Source organism: Macaca thibetana, chromosome 9 (genome assembly GCF_024542745.1).
Source record: "Macaca thibetana thibetana isolate TM-01 chromosome 9, ASM2454274v1, whole genome shotgun sequence".
NCBI classification, from domain to species: Eukaryota; Metazoa; Chordata; class Mammalia; order Primates; family Cercopithecidae; genus Macaca; species Macaca thibetana.
In genome coordinates, this window is record NC_065586.1 from 3,772,742 (window position 1) to 3,795,140 (window position 22,399).

Genomic DNA, 22,399 nt, shown 5'->3' on the forward strand with positions numbered 1-22,399 from the left:
TTAATCATTTTCCATACAATTACTCTGTGAAGAAGTTCATGTACTATAACTCCCATTTTACGAAAGAAGAGACATTGAATTAAACTTAAAAGTGTCCTATGGTTAATCACTTTCTTCAGGATGAAGACCACAGCCAAATATCCTATCTTTTTGTTCAATGCTTTAACTTTATTCAATGGTCATAGTTTATGAAAGGAAAGAGATGAAAATATCTTACCACTCATCAAGTGGATGAGGATGATGTTTAAGGAAATGTAATAGACCATCACTGAAATACAAAACTCTTTCTGTCAGTATCTTTATTCTCTAAACACTGGCTAATATTGCAGAGCCTGGAGGCAAGTTTATGTCTTTCTTTTAAAGATGCTTATCAAAGTATAAAGCATTATTTGAAATCAATTGAAAGGAGATTTTTTTTCCTGAAGACAGTGTCTGGCTAGTCTTGAAAAAGAGACAAGACATTTTCTGAGAATCCCACTGGGAAAGACAGAATCTTTATAGAGGCAGAAAAATAAAGGTCTGTAGACAACCAGAGCTGACATGAATGGAACAGTTTAGAAAAGACACGCAGCGTCCAGACGGGAGGCCGCGTTCCTGGAAAGCTAGACTATCAAACAGCTGGCAGGTGGAAAATAAACCCTTAGGCATCTCGTGCCTGTACCAGAGAGTCTGTCAGGGAGGGTGGTGCCCTGAGATGTCGTGGGCACAGGTGCTATCAAATATTTTGAAGTAGCCGGGTGTGGTGGCTCACACCTGTAATCCCAGCACTTTGGGAGGCTGAGGTGGAAGGATTGCTTGAGCCTAGGAGTTTGAGACCAGCCTGGGCAACATAGTGTGACCTTGTCTCTACAAAACAATTTAAAAGCTAGCCAGGCACGGTGGCATCCACCCATAGTCCCAGCCACTTGGGAGGCTGAGGCTGGAGGATTGCTTGAGCCCTGGAGGTTGAGGTTGCAGTGAGCTGCAATTGCACCACCGAACTCCAGCCATGGCAACACAGCAAGACCATGTCTCAGAAAAAAAAAAAAGAAAAGAAAAGAGAAAGAAAAAGAAAAAAAAAAAAAAACCAACCAAACAACGATATTCCAGAGTTTACCTAAAGTGCTCCCAAGGCTCCCTGACTCAGACCAACACCAGTTCGGAAGGCCTCCAGCTTGTCCTGAACTGCTCCAGTAATCCTTCATTCAGAGCTGGGGATTACAAGGATTCTTCTGAGCAGCTGTTACGCCCCAAGGATGCTGCCAGGGCTGTCCTGTAGCCTCTGAATGGGAGTAATAGTGACACCCCAAGACCTGAAGAGAGGCCGCCCCGGTGGGGTTCCACTTGGTCACCACACGTGGTATAGTCTGGGACACATTATTTCTTTAAAGCCATGTGAACTCCAGCTGCCAACCTGCAGGGAGGATGATGCAACTATCTACTTCATGGATTATTCTGAGGACAAAAGGAGCCAACCCGCGTACAATGCACGACTCTCCACCCAGGACTAAGAAGGGTTCACTGTAGTGGCTTCTGTTTTTGATGCTGTATCAGTAAGTCATCAGTTTAATGCAACGAGGTAAGTATTACATCACCCTCAGTCCAGGGAAAACTAAGTGTCATCCACAGATGTACATCTGCAGGAGGGTAGCAGGGGAGAATGGGGCCAGCTGGATCCCTGGTAGTTTCTGAGATCTAAAGACGGTTTCTAGAGTAGCTCTTGAGGACATCCAGCCATCATACCGTAGGAACTCATAGGAAAGACTTTGAGAAGGATTAAATGCATCTGTGTTTGAATTCTGTGTATCCCTCCTCCCCAGCAACACCTGATCCCTCTGTCTGAGATTCCTGAGAAGGAACCCGGGCGGTTGTTTCTTGGTTTGGGGCAGAGGAAGAAGTGTTACATATGGTGTCGAGATGCTGGCACTGGCTCTCACCCTTCCTCTGTACAACTGTCCTTCATGTGATAGGACCACACTTGTCATCATCATATCTTCATCCCAGGGCCAGTCTCCACCTCACCCAGAGGCGGTTAATAAATGCTCCTTTAATAGATGTCAAACAAGTTTTCATTATCTGTAAGAACCATTCCTAAAACTAGGTCTTATTGTCTCCCTGACTGTGGTCAAAAAAATGGTTAGAATTATAGATAGCTATTCACGAAACATTGACATCTCTATGGTGAAATTATCATCTGCTCTATTTTATATTAGGTTGCCAATTTCTGCAGACTAGATTATAATCTTGTGCAGGGAAGCCATCGGGTTTATTCATCTTTGTTTCAGTAAATGTGCATATCACACAGCTCTTTTTCATTTGCACCCTCAGGAAACATTCTTGCTATTGGATTAAATTTAAAATTAAAAAGATTAGGTAAAAATTTAAAAATTACTAAAAAGTATCATGATTTATAGTCTTTGAAGAAAATGAAGATCAAAAGCTTAAGAGACCTCAATGAAGCTGTACAGAATCACAAAACAATTAGCATATTTAGTCAACAGTTTTCAGCAATAGGTACTAAATTGGTTGAATTAATGATGTCATTTAGTATTAAACACATTTTAACTTTTTTATTCTAATTAATAAAACTTTGAGCTAAATCTGTCTTAAATATCTGTTATATTGAACTGAAAATTGCCCATGATATGGACATAAAATGTCTTACATATATTCCTCTTATAAATGTTTTGTATACTTAAGAAAATTGTATTCTATACATATATAATTGAATCTTTGTGAGTTATTCTAGCATCAGTCATACATCTGTAAAACTGATTTTTAAACTCGTTCAAATTAATAATTTCCAATTGTTTTTTAAATCTCTAAAAAATGTATTAAGTCTGCTGATAAGTGTTAATAGCTATGTAAATAGACTGACCTGTTGAGTAATATTAAACCATTTGTTTAAGTGTTTCCTCTATGAGGGATTTGAAAACTACACCAACTTAACTGGGACTTCCTTCTCAGAAGAACAAAATTTAAATAAACAATTCCCTCCTGCTTCCTCCAGTACAGAAAATACATACAGGTTTTTTACAACACCAAACTACTTTCTGAATTTTCAAGTCGTTTTTTTGAGATTGTTTAGTTGTTGAATTGTGATTTTTAGTTAAAAATAAACTAGTCACTTCATTAGTTAGCTGCTTGTCAAAGGCAGGCAGAAGCTTCCAGCAGGAGCCTATTTTACAGAGGATGACAATCAGCAAAAGCAAGTTTACAAATTACAGGCTGAGGACAATGGGGCAGAGATAAGCTACTCCATTAAAAGCAGGAAAACACAGAGGCCCCACTCTGCTTGCTTCTCAGGACTTCCCCATGGAAGTTCCTGCTTGGCAGCTGACTATTTCCCTCGAAGCATGGATGCTGTTGCCAACAACGCAGCAGTGGCTGGACTTGCTACTGATACTCTCTCAGAGCATCCTGGTTGGTTCAGTGTATATGGCGGACCCCATACATCTTTAAAAGTTATGGGACTCAAGGGTGTTTAAATCCGTGCCACAGAATTCCACCATGCCAGCTACTCTCTCATCAATACATGTCAACAACAGCATGGTGCTGCCTTTTCTCTCCCCAATTTGTACAGATTACAGTGTGGCCTCAGTCTTTGTCTTGTATTCCTGCTCTGCCTAAATACTTTCTGGAAAACTCATACTTATTTTTAAAGGTATTTATGTTCATATGCGTTTGTATCTCTAGCTCTCTTATATTGTAAAGCGCTTCTATCTAGAGCTAGAGTAAATGTGAAACTGTCTGATATTTTTCACTTTGTTTTAAAACTGCATGGGTAGGAATGTCGTCAATCTTAGCTTCATGGAAAATAGCATTTCTGCATTTCCTGGATTTGATCCAACTGTGTTAAATTGAAAATCAGAGCCACACAACTTGTCAAGTCCTTCAGTGCTCACAATTGGGATGAGTGGTTTGCAATTACCCAGGGAAAAATCCCACTCTAAAAGAACTCAGTCTCACCCTGACCAAATAAGGCATTCATAATGCAACATTTCTATAATACTTATGTTCACACTGAAATAAATCTTTCCTTTGAGAGCCGTCTTACATACACACTCATTTGTTATTTGTTAATATTATTTGTATTTTTTAACTGTCAAGCTAAGTAATTTAGTGCTCTTTTCTTCCCCCAACAAAATAATACACTCACAAGACACACACATATGCACAAGTCTCACATGTAATTGACCATTTCTCTACCTTCTTTGACGATTTGCCAACCCTGTTTCAGCCACAGGGAGTTAATGGAAGCACTAAGTTGCCAACTCAACTGTTTCCAGTATTTGTTGAGGGTGACACTTCCTCGGAGAAGGGAAACACTCTCAAGTCAAGGGCTTGGTTCAGATCCCTGCTTCACCTGTTCATACTTCAGTTCCCTGTGCCTCAGTTTACTTACACAAGATATGGCACCTACCTCCTAGATTTCTTGTAAGGATGGAATCAGTTAGTATATTCAAAACAACTAAACAATGCCTGGCATATAGTAATTGCTGTGTTTGTGTTGGTTTTTCATCCCCCCCAATTAAAAAAAAAAAAAAAAAACTCACCATCTCACAATTATTCAGAACGGTTTAACAATTAAATTAAAATTACATCACTTGAACATTTTTATGTAACATATTTGTTTCATGTGTTTGTGACCGATGGTGTGTTTCTGACATCTGTGCATGGTTTCAATCATTCTTATTAGTTTAATAGTGCTCTGCAGTAATTTCTCGACACTTCTCAAACCTAAGTGATTCTCTGGGAATTTTCGTCTAGCTTCTAACTCCCAGACAGAAGAGTCACACAGATAATTTTGGGAGCCCTCAAAGCCATTCATTCTCTTGGTTTAAGCAAAAGAAACTCAGGGTCCAGTTCTGAAATGACACGATTTTCTAGAATGATGTATTTGTCCACTTGGGTCAGAGCCATTTCTGCATCATTTCACCCCACTTTAAACATTATTTCTTCTCAATGCGATGCATCGCAAATCCTCCAAGCTGCATGTTAGTGACTCAGAGAAGTGAGAGGGCAGATAATGCCCATTAGATGAAGTATAATGGTGACATTAGTCTAAAAAGAATACATTGTGCTTCTAGTGTCTTCAAAATGCTTAAATGGCATTATTATAATTTTGTCAGCGTTTATGCTAATGGACTGAGATAATTAAAGTGCTGCAAATATGTACATTTTGTGTAAGTATCTTGTGCCTTTCAGTGTATTTCTTCATTCAGCATGGATATGCAGGCTGAGCCTGGCCCGGCCACTTGACATACAAACAAAGCAAGATTAGTCCAAGAGAGAGAAAATACGAAGAGCCGGTGCAACGTAACACGAGGGGCACAGGAACAGAAACGCTGCCCTGGGGCTGTGGGCTGCGGGAGCTGACAGCACATTACTGGGGTTGGATTTGCCGGGGTGGGGGCTGGGTGAGGGTGGGCGAGGCTTCTGAAGGCAGAGTGCGCAGCTGTCCTGAGGGTGGCTGAAGAGGCCTGGCACCCTCAGGGCTCTGTGCATTTCATTGATAGGCTCAAACCCAAGGCCAGCCTAAGGAAGACAACCCACACCAAGACTAGAGAGGCGGGATGTGGCTGACTGAGGGCCATGAAGGACTGCGTTCGATCTTGAGGACGGGCAGCGTTTGCAGGATTATATGCAAAGATGCAGTGTAACCCGACTGATGTTTTAGAAAAGTGCAACAAAGATTAAAATAACTGAAATGCTGCAGCAATAGCAACTTAATGGGTGTTGAGGAACTGGGGCACTGACTGCTTCATGCACACAAGAAGCAATGGGACCATTAGGAGACCAGGAGAGGCTGGTCAGGGGCTGTCCTGAGTGCTTTGCCTGACACACCTCACTTAAATATTCATCGGTGTATGAGGAAGAGGCTCTAAAACCCTCCTGTTTTGCAGATGAGGAAACTGATGCACAGCAGCAAGGCTGGGTGATTCATGCAAGGTCACAGCAAGGGTGAGTCGCAGACTCTGTCTGCAGCCTCTTCCCCCAGGTGTCTCATGACAAACCCAGAGCTTTCAAAGAACCTAACACAACCTGCTCTGGAAGAAGAGGAAGGAAAGTGGGAAGAGGCTCTTTCTCTGGGAAAGAGGAGAGGACGAAGGTCATTTAAGTTCAATGGCCCAGCACAGTGGCTCACACCCATAATCCCAGGGCTTTGGGAGGCCCAGATGGGAGGATCACTTGAAGCCAGGAGTTTGAGACCAGCTTTAGGGAGACCCCGTCTCTCCAAAACGTTTTAACATTAAAAAACTATAGCCTGAATATTCCACAGGGCCAAATGCCCTGGGCTTGTCATGACAGGCAAGGCAAAGGGTTGCTCTTGTTTACTCAGTCAGACTCAGGTCAGTGTGGCAAGTGCACACAATACAATCCTGTTCTGTTAATTATAAGGAACCATAGATTTGATTCTGAACTTCCTTTTTTGACTAGAACAAAGAAGAAATAAGTGTCATTGTAAGAGTTCAAGAGTTCAAAACAAACCTGTTGCTCAGTAGAGTCACTAACTTTTCTTGGCTCTAAGACCTGTGAGTAGCATCTCAACAGGCCTCCGACAGCAGATGTGGGATAACAGCACAGCGCCCCCAAACACCCCCATGGCTGACGTCAAAGCAGATTGCTTGAGACACCTCGGTCTTCTTGTTTATTACATTATACTACACACACACACACATATATATACAAATACAAATTTTATGGTATAAATATATACATATATATGAAAGCCACAAAGACACTGATAAAGTATATCATTATGCATCATAAAAATTAGAACTTTGCCAATATTTTGAGGTCTTTAGTTTTCCCTTCCCTGATAGCACGCCCCTTTACACTTGCTAAAATTTTGTGCTTATTATTTGCTTCACTTATAAAATATTTTTTATCTATTTCACAGGCATTTTTTAACAATGTATTATCTACTTTTATAAGTTTTGAACTTCATATAAATGAAATTGGTCTATTTGTATTCCTTTGTTAATTCTTTTTTCAACATTAAGATTTTCATATTTACCTATGTTGCTGACTGTGGTAGTTCATTCATTGTCACTGCTGTGTGGTATTTTGGTGTTTTAATAGAGCACATTTTATTTTCCATTCTCTTGTCAATGAACAATAGCCTGTTTCTTGTGCATCAATGTAGGCAAAGAAATAAAATCATGCATAATTTACTTAAAAAATGCAAAATAATATGGCTCAAATGTACAGCTTTCTGATCGTCTGTATTCACAGTATGGCTTAGAATATCTGGAGGGATAGAATTACCCCGTATCTTCCCAGAATTCCCAATGCGTCTGCCTTTTCATAACAACCAGCAGAGAACTAGTGATTATATTATCTGGCAATATTAGCATGCACAAATTCTCTTCTGGTAATAAGAACTCTATTTACTTTTATGTTAATCAAAACAGAAGGCAAGATTTATGCTTCCCTATGAAGATGAAGAAACTGACTAGAACATTGCCTAACTGGAAGACTATTTAATGTTCCAGTGGAGAACCACTGCAAACAAACGAGCAAACCAAAATGGGTGGCCATGGCCCCAACAGTCAAGCTAGGAGGTATATCTATAATAATCTTCAAATGGAGATTTTTCAAAATAGGTATTGCCAATTCGCTCCAGCTTTCCTAAAAATGAGAACAAGATTTCTGAATCATGCACTCAGAAAATGTTTAATTGTTGGCAATATACTTGCCTCAAAGGGCCCTCCAAGATGAATCAGATACAAAACTTATTATTTTGTTAACTAAATGTGGGACTTGTTAAAGGCATTGTTGAAGAAAAGTGTTGGAGGTGATTTGCCAGAACTAATTTTGATGATGCAGAGTAAATGATACTGAGTCACTCTTTTCATACTCACTAGATAGCAAGATGTAACTTTCCATTGAGATCATTCCTAGTTGAAACTGTGTTACTGGAAATACAGGAGGGGAAATGACTGAGAAAAACAAATGCTAAAAGCACCAACATTGGAGAGGTCGTGTTGTGGAAGACGTGGCTCAGAAAATGCCTGTGCAGAGAAGAAAACGGTGGGGGTGGAGCCCACCCAGAGGAACATGGCAGAGAAAACACGGTTCTGGGAGTGATAATCATGTGTAGAAAGAAGAGTTAACATGAAAGAGGTTCATTAGGAGCAACAGCTGAATAATGGAAAAGATTGTAAGTTAAGTTACAATAGGAAGTGATGAAGAAGTTAACTGAGTGTAGCAACCAACATAAAAGCCCATGGAAATTCTGGAATGGCAGAGTTGCATAATGAAATGGAGTTTTAGGTCAGGCGGGGTGCCTCACGCCTGTAATCCCAGCACTGTGGGAGGCCGAGGCAGGTGGATCACTTGAGGTCAGGAGTTCGAGACCAGCCTGTCCAACATGGTGAAACTCTGTCTCTACTAAAAATACAAAAATTAGCTGGACATGGCGGTGCACGCCTATAGTTGTAGCTACTCGGGAGGCTGAGGAAGGAGAATGATTTGAGGTGGAGGGAGGTGGAGGCGGCAGTGAACTGAGATCACGTCACTGCACTCCAGCCTGGGTGACAGAGTGAGACTCCATCTCAAAAAAATTTTTTAAAAGTATTATTAATTATATTAATAATTATTCTTCATTAATAAATAATTATTTCATAATAATGAGATGGAGTTTTAGAAAAACCTAATTTAACAATAATTTATAGGATGGAGCTAAATATACAGGAATATAAGACAAAAAAACAACTACAAATCAATGCTGTAATTCACGCACAGGGATCAAAGGGAGAAGTGGGGGGTTTGAGTTCGTTACAAAGTTTCAAGAATTTTTCTTAGACTCAAGCAAAAGTGTTTTTATCAGACTGAAAAACTAAAGAATTTTCAGTTTTTAATGTTAATGAAGGACTTACTAATTTTTCTATTGATTTCTTAGAGTTATATGATAGTTTCAGAGAAAAATACTGTTTTTTATTGTACCTTCTATAGAAATGTTAAGATGTTTTTTGATTATCCATAAAAGTTACCAAAATTAGACATTAAAACTCTCCAGCAGGTCTTCCAGTTCGTTCCCTAAGTGCACAGCCCTTCTTTGCTTCCAGTGAAAAATATTCCATGGTATAGTTATTTTTACATTTGGAACGTCTTTGCTATCTTCTCTTTTTTTCCTTGTCTCCTTTTATGCCCAAGCTTTTATCATGAATTATTTTATATAACCAACCATACTCATACCATCATCATCATCACCATCACTGTGACTATTTATCAAGGACCTACATTGGGCTAGGCACGGTAATAAAGATTTTATGAAAGTTATTTTTAGTTGTTTTTACTTTATTTTCTTTTTTTACATTTTTATTATTTTTAATTGACCTGTAATAATTGTACGTATTTGTGGAGTACAGTGTGATAGCTCGATACATGGGTACGATATGTAATGATCAATTCAGGCTAATTAGCATATCCATCACCTCAAACATTGATCATTTCTTTGTGTTGGGAACATTCAAAATCTACTTTTTTAGCTGTTTGAAAAGATACAGGCCAGGTGTGGTGGCTCACGCCTGTAATCCCAGCACTTTGGGAGGCTGAGGGGGGTGGATCACCTGAGGTCAGAAGTTCAAGACCAGCCAGGACAACATGGTGAAACCCTGTCTCTACTAAAAATGCAAAGATTAGTGGGGCATGGTGGTGCATGCCTGTAACGCCAGCTACTTGGGAGGCTGAGGCATGAAAATCACTTGAACCCCGGAAGTGGCAGTTGCAGTGAGTCGAGATCATGCCACTGCACTCCAGCCTGGATGACAGAGCGAGACTCCATCTCAAAACCAAAACCAAACAAAACAATAAATTGTCATTCATTATAGTCACCTTACAGTACTATAGAACACTGGAACTTACTCGTCTAATCTAGGTATAATTATGTGTCCATTAACCAACCTCTCATCATCCCCATCCTAGCACTCTTTCCAGCCTCTTGGAACCACTCTTCTACTTTCGACTTCTGTGAGATGACTTTTCTAGCTCCCACATCTGGGTGAGAACATGCAGTATTTCTCTTTCTGTGCCTATTTTATTTTACTTCATGTCCTCCAGGCTCATCCATGTTGCTGCAAATGACAGGATTTAATTCCCATTTATGGCTAAATAGGATTCCATTGTGTAAACGCGTCACATTTTCTTTATCCATCCACTTAAGCTGGTTCCATATCTTGGCTATTGTAAATAGTGCTGCAATCAGCATGAAAGTGCAGATATCTTTTCCACATACTAATTGTCTTTCCTTTGAATATATACTCAATAATGGAATTGCAGGGTCCTCTGGCAGTTCTATTTTTAGTTTTTTTGAGGAGACTCCAGACTGTTTCCCACAATGGCTGTGCTAATTTACATTCTTACGCATGTATAAGAGTTCCCCTTACTCCACATTCTTGTCAACTTGCTATTAATAGTTTTTGTCTTTTCGATAGCAGCCATTCTAAATTGGGTAAGACAAATATCTGATTGTGGTTTTGAATTGCATTTCTCTAATGATTAGTGATGATGAGCATTTTTTCATATATCTGTTGGCCATTCGTATGTTTTCTTCTGAGGGATTTAGCTTATTAGCCCATTTTTTAATGGGATCATTTGTTTCTTGGCTATTTCATCCCTTGTCAGATGGATCGTTTTCAAACACTTTCTCCCATTCTGCTCTATTCTGTTGATTGTTTACTTTGCTGTGCAGACCTTTTACTTTGATATAATCCCATCTGTCTATTTTTGCTTTTGTTGTTTCCTTTTGAGGTCTCAGACATAACTGTTTTGTCCAGAGCAATGTTCTTAAGAATTTCCTCTGTGTTTTCTTCTAGTCATTTCAAAGTTTTGGAACTTGAATCTTTAATCTATTTTGAGCCGATTTTTGTATATGGTCCTTACAATAAGCTTGATGGTTGAAAAATGTTATTCCTGGATGATATTTAATTTAGTTTTAATATATCTATTTGTTGATTCCAGTTGCATATTTGCTGGTCAATCATCAAACCACTGGGTAATATAAACGAGGAACACTATTGGGTCACCTCAAAGATGACCTAATAGAGATGGATCTATAGTCAATCATGTGATTTGAGTGATGATGGCTTCTCGCTATTTAGGAAAAGTGAAAACAATCTGTTTGAATTAGTAAAAGTCAGGTATCTTCGGAAAATATACAGGCATGCCATATCTTCTAGTTTTGTGAGGCTGAAGTAAAATTTTGTAGAATTCTTACTAGGTGGTCTTTGCTGCTGTAACAAACAGTGAAGAGTTATCAACTGTACTCATCACTTACATAACTATCTCTTCAACCTTTCCAGGGGTCACCACGCTTCTTCTGTAAAGTGCTAGATAGTAAATATTTTTGGCTTCGTGGACCATAAAGTCTCTGTTGAAAGTACTCAACCTTGCCATTATAGCAGAAAGTTCCATGGGCGATATGTAAACCAAATGTGGCTATTTTTCAACAAAACTTTATTTCTGCACACAGAAATTTGAATTTTAATGCTTATGCCATAAAATAGTATCCCTGTTTGATTTTTTTTAACCATTTATAAACATAGAACTCATTCTTTGATCACAGTCACACAAAAACAGGCAGCAGGCTAGAATTGTCCTAAGGCTGTTGTTTGTAGGCCCTGCACGCACAGAAAGTCCACGAAATAGGAACTGTGTCTTGGCGGTGATGATATTCACGATGCTTAGTGCACCTGCAAAAGACTGACAAATACATAATTCTTAATCAAAAGCACAAATAGTTGCTATGGAAAATATTGTTGATCTTTGAAAAAGAATTGAAGTATTCTATTTGTCCATAAAATATGGACAAAGCTCTTTAATCATAGTCCTTAGAAATTTAGTCTCAAGTTCACAGTGTGTCCCTTGCTGGCTGATTCTCCCAATTTAAAATACCCTCTTTTCCCAATCACTTTTGGCACAGCCTCCAACTGCTCCCTGTGGAAGCTCCCTTGGCTGAGGAAGGAGATACGTTCTCAGTCATCTTCCTGGCCAGTCAGGCACTAATCCACAGAGATTGACCCCATGGCAATGCAATTTGGTACAAAGACGTGAAGACACACAATCAATTGTACTGTCCAAAGACAACCTCAATTAAACACTCCCCAACCACAGAACCCATGCAGAATTTATGGCGCTTTCACCCATGAGGATCTAGAGGGTATGGCGGATCCTCCAAGGTTGCATTAGACATTGGTTCCTAGGCTCTACAGTGCTGAGATTCCAGTACAACTTTAATTCCACTTTTAGGGCTGTTCAAATAGATGCAAGTCCTAAATATATATTATTCACCCCAAATACTTTCAAGGACTGACCATGTGCCAGGCATTTTGCTAGGTGTTGGGAATAGAGTGTTGAGTAAGCCAGAAAGAATGTTTGTCTGCAGGAAGTCTATACTCTGAAAATTAAATTTGTCTCTATGTTTATATACATATCTATACTTGTATGTGTGTACAGTAATCATGATGTAAAAAATACTGTATTAACTACATTATTAAATTAAATAAGAATATCTAATAATAATACTATGTTATTTAAAAGTTGGATAGGATTAAAATTACCTGCCAGGCATAGTGGCTCATACCTGTAATCCCAGCATTTTGGGAGGCTGCGGCAAATGGATCACTTGAGCCCAGGAGTTTGAGACCAGCCTGGGCAACATGGCAAAACCTGTCTCTACCAAACAAACAAAACAAAACAAAACAAACAAAAAAATAATTAGTAGGTTGGTGCAAAAGTAATTGTGGTTTTCACCATTACTTTCAATGGCAAAAACCGCAATTACTTTTCCGTTGGATGTGGTGGTTTGGGCCTGTGGTCTTAGCCACTCAGGAGGCTAAGGTGGAAGCACCACATACATCTGGGAAGTTGAGGCTGTATTGAGCTCAGATCGTACCACTGCACTCCAGCCTGGGTGACAGATGATACAGAAGCCACATTTTAATTTTTGTTTGCAAATATTATCTCATTCGAGTGGCTTTCATACAAAATGATTTGTCAATATTTTCAACCAAAATGGTCACTGGATTGAAGCCGCGTGATCTTCCTGGATGTTGGAAAATATTTTTGATGCCATTTTAAAGTTAATTCATTTTCTTATTGCTTCTTTGGTGATTTTTTAAGGCAGAATTATTCAGTACATTAGGCAGATTTATTAAGTTTGTAATCGTGTAATAACTGCTTTACTCAGAAATTTTAAAGCACTTTATTGTCTAATCAGTCCCTTGAGAGTTACTTAGTTGTAGACTTTTCTTTCTTCTTTTATGTCCTGAGACATATTTGGGTTAATGAAACGCTCAGTAGAATAGTCAACTCTCTAGGCTATTCATTTGTTCTGCTGTTGAGCTAGCCATGAATGCTGAGTTTCTGGGGTGATTGAGGTTATTTTAGATGTGTCACATTACCAATGACTGTAATTGCTAGTGGACAAAGGGTTGGATTATCAATGCTACTGTTCATTGGAAATTAGAAACTCTTAAACCCTGAAAGACGTGCATTTGAGATGATGCATTGAACACTGTGTATGATCATTATGCAAGTTTTTCTCCCTGTCAATCTGCCTTTGGTATTACTTCAGTGGAGATTCCAGTTGTTCTTATAAACATTAGTCACCCAGAAATTTTTAAATCATATTTTCATCATTATCAAAATGTCTTATTTTCTCCAGGTTACATGATTTCATTGGTGCTATAAGCCTGTGCTAATTGATGTGGCTTTTGGATACAGTAAATGTTATGGCTAGCATTTATCCTTTTCAGTCTATTTCCTCATCACATAATGCTTAAGGGATATGCTTTACCTACTCATCTAACTTTTTCTATCAAAAGAAGATTTTAACTTAATTTGGACCAAACAAATATGACCATAACTTGAAAGAACTGGGGTTTTTCCTTTTTATCAATCCACACAGAGGAGAATTATTATCTCCTATATCAGAAACACCGATTTTCCAAAGAACTTGAATGCATGGACAGAATACATCGAAGCAGATTCTTCCCTTTGTCATTTTATTCCAGCTCTTAATTATGAAGTATATTTAAATATTGTGTTATAAATTACTTAAGAATATTTATCATTCACCACAAAATTTGCATCTTAGTTTGAGTGGGCTGCACAAATAGACTATAACTTTATTTTCTTCTTCTTCTTCTTTTTGTTTTTTTCTTTTTTTTTTTTGAGACGCAGTCTCACTCTGTTGGAGGCTGGAGTACAGTGGTGTGATTTTGGCTCACTGCAACCTCCGCCTCCTGGGTTCAAGCGATTCTCGTGACTCAGCCTCCTGAGTAGCTGGGATTACAGGCACATGCCACCATACCGTTATTTTTTTGTGTACTTTTACTAGAGACGGGGTTTCACCATGTTGGCCAGGATGGTCTCAGTCTTCTGACCTTGTGATCTGCCCGCTTTGGCCTCCCAAGGTGCTGGGATTATAGGCATGAGCCACCACACCCGGCCTATTTTCTTCTTTTTAAGAGTTAATTCCTCAGACAACAAAGAATCTGAAGTTTAGCTTAGCTACACCTCAAGTATGGAATATTAAATTGTTTTAAGACAACAGCAAGTACCAAAATTCTTCAGCAATGTGGTGGTAACCTAACCAGATATAATCATTAGGAATGATCAAATATCAAATACATTTTCCTTTTCAAAAAATAAATTAGAAATGGGACACAGTGAGCGTGTTATCTTCAACATCAGCTAATAATGTTTAAAGGCAGTCTCATGCCTGTACTGAGTGTGTCTGTTTGATAGATGTCATTGTTGCTTTGGTAAGTCTACCTCACATACTCTGTGGGTTAACATCAATATTTTTAATCCTTCTAAGAAACTATGATTTCATAAGCAAGCAAGGCAGAGCAAAGCATGCCTTTTGTGATTTGACTTTTTGTAACTCCTGAGTGATTCACAAATTCTGATCGTGTCCTCGGAATATGAAATTGCACACATATGCTACTGTGTAGGTACCTGAAGACACTAATTGTTCCCTAATTTGCTTATTATTTCAGCCTGGTCTCTAACTGATAGGAAACTTACAGGCTTGGTTATATGGGATCCATGTGCTTCAAAAGACAAGAAACCTACAGTTTTGTCCAGAATCCACTGCTGTGATTTAAGAATGGGATGACCAGATAGAAGTCAGCCTTCTACAAGGCTCTGAAGTTGGATCACCGCCTCTCAGCAGCTTTGTTTGATGTTGATGTTGAGATATTTGGAAGGAGATCAATAATCATCAGATGTCTCAAATTCACTGAAAAAATAATTGCACAATATTTAACTGGTGTCACGGCATGACAGAATGGTCTTTCTTCAAACACAGAATAGCGTTATACTTCTATTTTTAGCTCAAGATAGTTTATAAAAAGCCTACTTCTTTCTCTCTCTCTATATATATACACATACACTATATATATGTGTATATAACTCTATATGTAGCTATATATAGTTTATATATCTATACACACATGTATAGATATATATATATATAACTGTTCTCTGTTTCATACTAAATGAGACAATGATAAAAGCATAAAGCAGCCTGACTCAGAGTTGCCATGGACATTTGAGGTGATTTCACTCTAATTCAACCCATTTTCTAATAAGTAAAAATGAACCAAATCATATCAGTAGCTTTTTTGGCAGTGACTTTTATGGTAATTCAGTTTTTTGAAAATGTGTCAACTAGCATTACCAGCAGGGGTTAATATCTCTTTTTACTTCTTTGGAAGATTGCTGCCTTCCTTCTCTCCCTCCCTTCTTCCCCTTCCACTCCCACTACTCCCCTTCCCTTTCCCTTCCCTTCCCTTCCTCCTTTTCTTCCTTTTTTTTTTAAAAAAAAATATGCATTCACTCTTATAGTAGGTGTGCCAAATGCGTTGAGAATGTGACATAAAATATCAACAAAAAATGAGATATTGAATATTTAAAAATATATACATATAGTTATATTAAATTGCAAAAAAATATACCATTCATTACAGAAAAGTTTTTTTCTGGGCATGGTTATGGAGGAGATTGAAGTTTGCTTTGAAACAGGGGAGCACATGTCAGTGAGGGTGGTTTGCAGCATAGCTTCACTGAGGGGCAATAAAGCCAGGAAAATGCTATTGCTGATTTTATAGCCACATCCCCTTTTCATGGCCATCCCTTTTACTGATTGGGATGACTACTAGGACTTTTGTGTTTTCTACGAGAATATTGACTTTTAGTGAGTTTACACCACTTGATGAAAGAAAATTGAATGTATAGTACCTGCAATTTAAATGTTACACATTTGTAAGGCATTTCATATATAGGTAAAATTACTAACCTGAAAAAATAATTGGTCTGGTTTTTATTCAGAAAAATATGTATGTGGCATTCAAGTGGCAGAAGCAGCTGGAAAATCCGTGTTTGAACTTCTGGGGCTGCGGGAAGACCCTCTCTCTTCCATTTATAATGATCTTTTATTACTCACTGGAGTCAAACAAGTATTGCTTCTCCGGCTTAAGATGTTGGTGCACGTGGGAGAGGTGAATGGTCACAGATAATTTCATTGGAATGAATTTGTCACCTGTTTGACTGGAAACCGGTTTGAATATGGGAAGACGCTTTGTGCACACAGTGGACCTTGGAGGAGTAAGAAGGGGACCCACCATTGATGGGGTGAAGTGGGGGAGCAGCAGAGAGAGGGGCTGGGGAGACCAAGACTCACTGGGCAGCTAGAGAGGAGGAATGCCTCTAATCCTGCGAAGGTCTTTTGTAGCCTGTATGAAAGTCTACATAAAAATAATTTTGCAGACCATCCTGGCTAACATGGTGAAACCCCGACTCTACTAAAAATACAAAAAATTAGCCAGGCTTGGTGGCAGGCACCTGTAGTCCCAGCTACTTGGGAGGCTGAGGCAGGAGAATGGTGTGAACCTGGGAGGCGGAGCTTGCAGTGAGCCAAGATCAGGCCACTGCACTCTAGCCTGGGCGACAGAGTGAAATTCTGTCTCAAAAATTTTTTTTTTTTTTTTTTGCAAAATACATACATTTTGAATGAGTTGCAAGAAAAAATGAAGTTACTCTAGTTGATGCTTTCATCTCTTTTAAACTGTCCTAAGTCCAAGATCAGTTTATATAAACGTGCTGTGATACAATTTTCCTCGCTTTTCAGAGTGATCCCAAGCCTACGTCCGTATTGGAAACATATTTGTCTGGTCATGACTGACTGTTGGAATCTGTCTGGAAGCACACATGGGGAACACCTGGTGTACCTGGTATTACCCTTGGGGCTACGTGGATTGTGTTGAAAGCTGTCTTTTAACATGATGCCCATCTTAGGTTGTGAGTACTTATTTTGTAGTAATTAGTCAGGGTTACAGTGAGCCACACTTCTCCCTGGACATACAGCATATAGGATGTCACACCAAGGAACATAATTGCAAGTTGGGAACTGGCATTGAGTCAGGGCATGGAGCAGAGGCTATATCCCAAGGAAAAACAGCCGACGTGAAGTTGCGTGAATGGGTCATAAAAGTGACTCAGAACTCTGTCTGATCATGGAAGACTGAGAGGGCAAAAGTTCTTGCTTGGTGGGGCGTGGTGGCTCATGCCTATAATATCAGCACTTTAGGAGGCCAGGGCAGGTGGATCACTTGAGCTCAGAAGTTCCAGACTAGCCCCGGAAACATGGTGAGACCCCATCTCTACAAAAATTAGCTGGGCATGGTGGCATGTGCCACTTCCTAGGGAGGCTGAGGTGGGAGTATTGCTGGAGCCTAGAAGGTCAAGGCTGCAGTAAGCCAAGATGGTGCCACTGTACTCCAGTCTGGGCTACAGAGTGAGATCCTGTCTAAAAAAAAAAAAAAAAACCCAAAATTAAAAAGTTATTGCTCAAGTGATATTTCCATGAAAGTACAACTCAGTGACAAATACCCATTATTTGAACCCTACAACTTTCACAGAACAAACTGGACAGTGTGTATAGAAGCAAGTTTCTTAAAAAACAAGCTATATTAGTTGGGAGTAAGGAAGGGGAACGTGGCATTTCATTACAGACTCTTAACTTCCTCTTTTGAGTCTGACACACCTTCTATATTTTCTTACGGCCTCCCAGAAGCAAACAGGCAAGGCTGGAAAAAGGAAGTTAAATAACGATTTGCTCAATTTGAAAGAAACATAACTTTTTCACATGATACCAAACGTTTCCCAAATGAAACGCTCCCTGCCCTGCCCCGGTATGCAACTTTCCAAATAAATCTGTCCTAAGTAAGTCATTTCATCAGCTGGATTAGATACACTTTCTTCATCTTTGGCTGGGTCTTACCAAAATGAGTGATTCAACATCTTAGGAGAGATTGCTGCAAGGGTTACACCAACAGATAAATATGGGAATTTCTTTCACACTGGCTCGTTTCAGACCAATAGCAGAGCTAGGTAAACAGTGATCTCATCTTCAGTCACACAGTTTTGCTGACATTACAAAGAAAGGTGTCAACACAGATTTAAGGTGGCTGTCGACTTACTCTGTCCTTCATTTTGGCTTTTGAGTTTTTTACCATAGAGAGGTAACTCTGAGAAAAGCGAAAAAGTTTTTTTTTCCACTTTTTTTTTAAACTAGAAAAGCAATGCCTGCTCTTTAAATATACGTAAAAGAATAGAAGGAAGATAGAAACATATCCCACCACCTATACAGAAACAGTGTTTATATTTCTCCTTGATTCTGAGACACATTTAGGATCTTTGCAGGGAACTTTTTGGTAAGTTTCAGGTAACTGTAGATGAGAGCTCTTTCTTTTCAATCGGTTCTGAGAACTTGATATTCTTAAATGGTTCTTTAAGCCCAAAATATTTCAGTTGAGTTAAACTTTAACCAACCTAGGTGATTAGTGTATACGCTCTACAACCTTGCAGAACACTTTGTATCAACAAGTAACACAAACCCCGAATTCCTGGAGCATGTCTTGTGTTTGTATTCAAACATAACCCTGAAATGTGTTCTCACCCTCAGTATCTCACACACATTCTTCTTTTTTTTTTTTTTTTTTTTTTTTTTTTTTTGAGACGGAGTCTCGCTCTGTCACCCAGGCTGGAGTGCAGTGGCCGGATCTTAGCTCACATTCTTCTTATTTGAAAGCTTCGTGTATTACTCAACAACCTCTAACATATCTCAGCGATGGTAAAGACACATAGAGAAGAAGTGACATCATGAAGCTGATTCTGTTCTTTTGGCTTTGTGTTTAGCTAATGCTGAACAGAGCGGTGAGTCATGCAGTCCTGTGACCAGCCAGGCGCTTTTCCAATCAGAGCCTGTTAAGATCTTTGACAACAGAACCTGTAGTTGTTTGAAGAGGAGGTTTCACTAGTGACCTGTACCCTTGGTAATAACAGGCTTTATAGTTAACAAAATGTGTTCTCTCCCTACTTAATAACAAAACACCAATCATGAGATAATGCTTAGCAAAGCTGACTCATTTCCTCCTTTACAGATGAAAGGAGTTGTCCAAGAAATGACAATCTCCCAGGGGAATTTTCCTTCAGGTCATTACGTGAGTCTCTTTAAAGCATGGTGGACTGTAACATTAGGTTGTCAGTTACTAGGTATATTAAAAAGTAAATTTTATTATGAAATAATATCATACATTTAAAGCCCGGTCCAATTTTCTCTTGAAATATGTGAGAATTGCTGATTTCAGATGCGATTCAGAAGAAATAGCTCGACTTGTATAATCAGGTGTCCAGAAGATTGAAATTTCTGTTTTATTAAAATGTGGACTTAACGTTTGCTTTCCTTTTTGTTTTCAGCCAAGCAAGGTTTGGAGATTCTGCAGCTGTCACCCCCAGCGTCTCTGTAGGATAGCCTCGTGCCCCTCTTCACCCAGGTCTGCAGGAGGGTGGCGGCGCGGCTTGAGAAGGCTGGGTGGCGGAGCTCGGAGGCGTGCAGTGTTCCCACCACACTGCGGTGGCTCAACTGCCCGGGCTGTGGGGTTTCCAGCTGGGTCATGTTGACTTGAACCGACTCAGCAGGCGGTGACCTCCTGGAGCACCTGAAGCCTTCAGAGAAATATGATGGAAAACCAAGAGGCCTCCACCTCCCTGACTTGCTGCAACCTCCTGGGCTTTGCAGTCGGGCTGCTTTTGCAGATGCACTCCTCAAAGCTAGCTCGGCAGACATTTATTTTTAAATATACAGGAAGCCAAAGACGTTGAGAGAAAAGCCGCCTAATGCATTCCTCCGCTCATCTCCAAAGTCATCGCTAGTTTTCTAGACGCGATTTTCATCGGACTTTCCGAAGACAGAAAGAGCCTCCTCTACATAGGGCTTCCTTCTTTGCCTTCATCTGTAATGTGAGCCTTGCCCTAGGTTGCCTCTTTCTCTACTTGCTCTGTCTGCTTCACAGTTCTCCTGTCATTTCAGCAGTTGTACCATGCTTTTTGTTGTTAGGAAATCACAAATTGTGAAACACATTCAAGTGAGCACATTTAAAAATAACCTAGGCTTCTCTACTATTTAGGTAAGGCCACTTGCTTGTTTGGGGTTGCTAATGGGAATAAGAGGCTATGTGTGATTACCTCTAGAACCTGCCTGTTTGCTCTGAGGAAAGTTTTATTGAACAGCCACAGGCTGCGTTCCAGAACATTGGCCAAACACTTTGCAAATGTGTGCCGTTGGGTCCTAGCACCGTCCACTCCACTTCTGGGAAAGGAATATGCCCTGGGGACGGAGGTCTCTTTGCAGAATGCCAACGTGGGCTGCAAACTCATAAGACTTTTAAGGAGTGGTTGTGGACCCCTGATAAAAGCCCGTTGTCATTTTTAGCTTCTGGAAATCCACAGGTCTCTAATTTTGTAAAAGGTGCTTTCCATGCTTGCGGTCTATTCTCCCAGGGAAATTTAGTCTGAATACTGTGTTGCAGGGTGGTGGTTGGAGGATAATTGCTGATACATTGTGGGCCCAGAATAGATTGGTCACGTTGTATTTCTCTCTTTTCACCCTAACAAATCAGAGACCAATGGTATTGTTCCGAATTTGGAGTCTGAGAGTCTCAACCTCGCCTTATCCTTCACCAGCCAGGACAGCAGCTAGGACTGAAGGTGCGTGTATCCGTGTTTTCCTCCCGGCCACCCTGTTCCCCGCTCTGTCCCTCACTGATCTGTGCATAAATTGGGCAGATCTACTTAAATCTGCTTTACACAGCAGGCTTTTATATAAGCGTTCATTTGAAAACTGAGAGATGTGTAAAGGCTTTTTAGCTTTGTTTTGAGATAGATAGGGTCTCACTCTGTCACCTAGGTTGGAGTGCAGTGGTGGAATCATGGCTCACTGCAGCATCGACCTCCCAGGCTCAAGTGAGTCTCTTGTCTCAGCCTCCTGAGTAGCTGGGACTAAAGGAGCACACCACCACTCCCAGCTAAATTTTTTTCATTTTTATTTTTAGTAGAGACAAGGTCTCACTATGTTGCCCAGGCTGGTCTCAGACTCCTAGCTCCAAGTGATCCTCCTGCCTCAGCCACCCAAAGCATTGGGATTTCAGATGCCTGGCGCATAAATGCCTATAGATGTTGAAAAGGGAAGGGAACGTGAAGGAAGTTCCTGACCTGGGCACTCAGAGGAGGTCTCTCAGGCAGGGAATGGACAAGGTATACGAGCCAGCTCACATCTGTGGTTCCTCCTTAGGCTCATGGAAGCTCGTCCATAAGGCATAGATTGGTTCATGATAGTGATCAGGAGTATTGTCTTGGTGTCAGGTACCTTGGTGCCTGGCTGCTGTTCTGTACCACGTGGCCTCCAAGGGTGGTTGGGCTCTAGGACTCAGGTGATCTGACTCCTAGATCATCTGAAAAAGAAAACGATGTTGAGGCTTCTTTTTCTCCAGAGCCACCTAAATTTAAAGTCTGAGAGGCTGATAACTACGGCTGCCAATTATGACGTGCTGAGCAGTGTGTTACACAAGTTCCATCCTCTGCCTTGAGTTCTCGTAGCAACCTTCTGATACAGAGAGTCTATTCTTTAACAGAGGAGAAAAGAAATATGAGCTGGTGGACTAGGATGATTTGACCAGACTCACACAGCCGGAGACTATCAACTCGGAACCCAGTCTCCTGGGTCTTGATGTCTTAATCGGTTTGGGATCTTATAACAAAATACCTGAGGCAGGTGGCTTAAACAGCAGACAGTTATTCCTCCCACTTCTGGAACTGGAAATCTGAGAACAGGGTACCAGTGTGGTGGCTTTTGCATGAGGATTCTGTTCCTGGCTTGGGGATGACTGCTTTCCCACTGTCTTCTCACGTGGCACAGAAAGAAGCAAGCCTCCTGTGGTTCCTTTAGAATCCCATCTCAAGGCTGTCATTCTCCTGACCTCATCTAAACCTTCCCCCTCCCAAAGGCGGAACCTCCTAATACATCACCTCAGGAGGTAGGGCTTCGGCATAGGCCTTTGGCCCAGGG

General features: G+C 40.2%; 1 protein-coding gene and 1 long non-coding RNA gene across 2 annotated transcripts in view; both read left to right on the forward strand.

Moving 5' to 3' along the window:
• Window positions 1-1,270: 1,270 nt before the first annotated feature.
• Window positions 1,271-2,034, forward strand: LOC126963020 (uncharacterized). Its single transcript, XR_007728894.1, has 2 exons — window positions 1,271-1,558; window positions 1,800-2,034. It is a non-coding gene; the product is annotated as an uncharacterized LOC126963020 (long non-coding RNA).
• A 3,356-nt stretch (window positions 2,035-5,390) lies between these two features.
• The window catches only part of LOC126963006 (aldo-keto reductase family 1 member C1), a 1,156,278-nt gene continuing 1,139,269 nt past the window's right edge, over window positions 5,391-22,399 (forward strand). The window contains exon 1 of the mRNA XM_050804865.1: window positions 5,391-5,399. The gene's annotated coding sequence lies outside the window, so the exon portion shown is untranslated. The remainder of the gene's footprint in view (window positions 5,400-22,399) is intronic.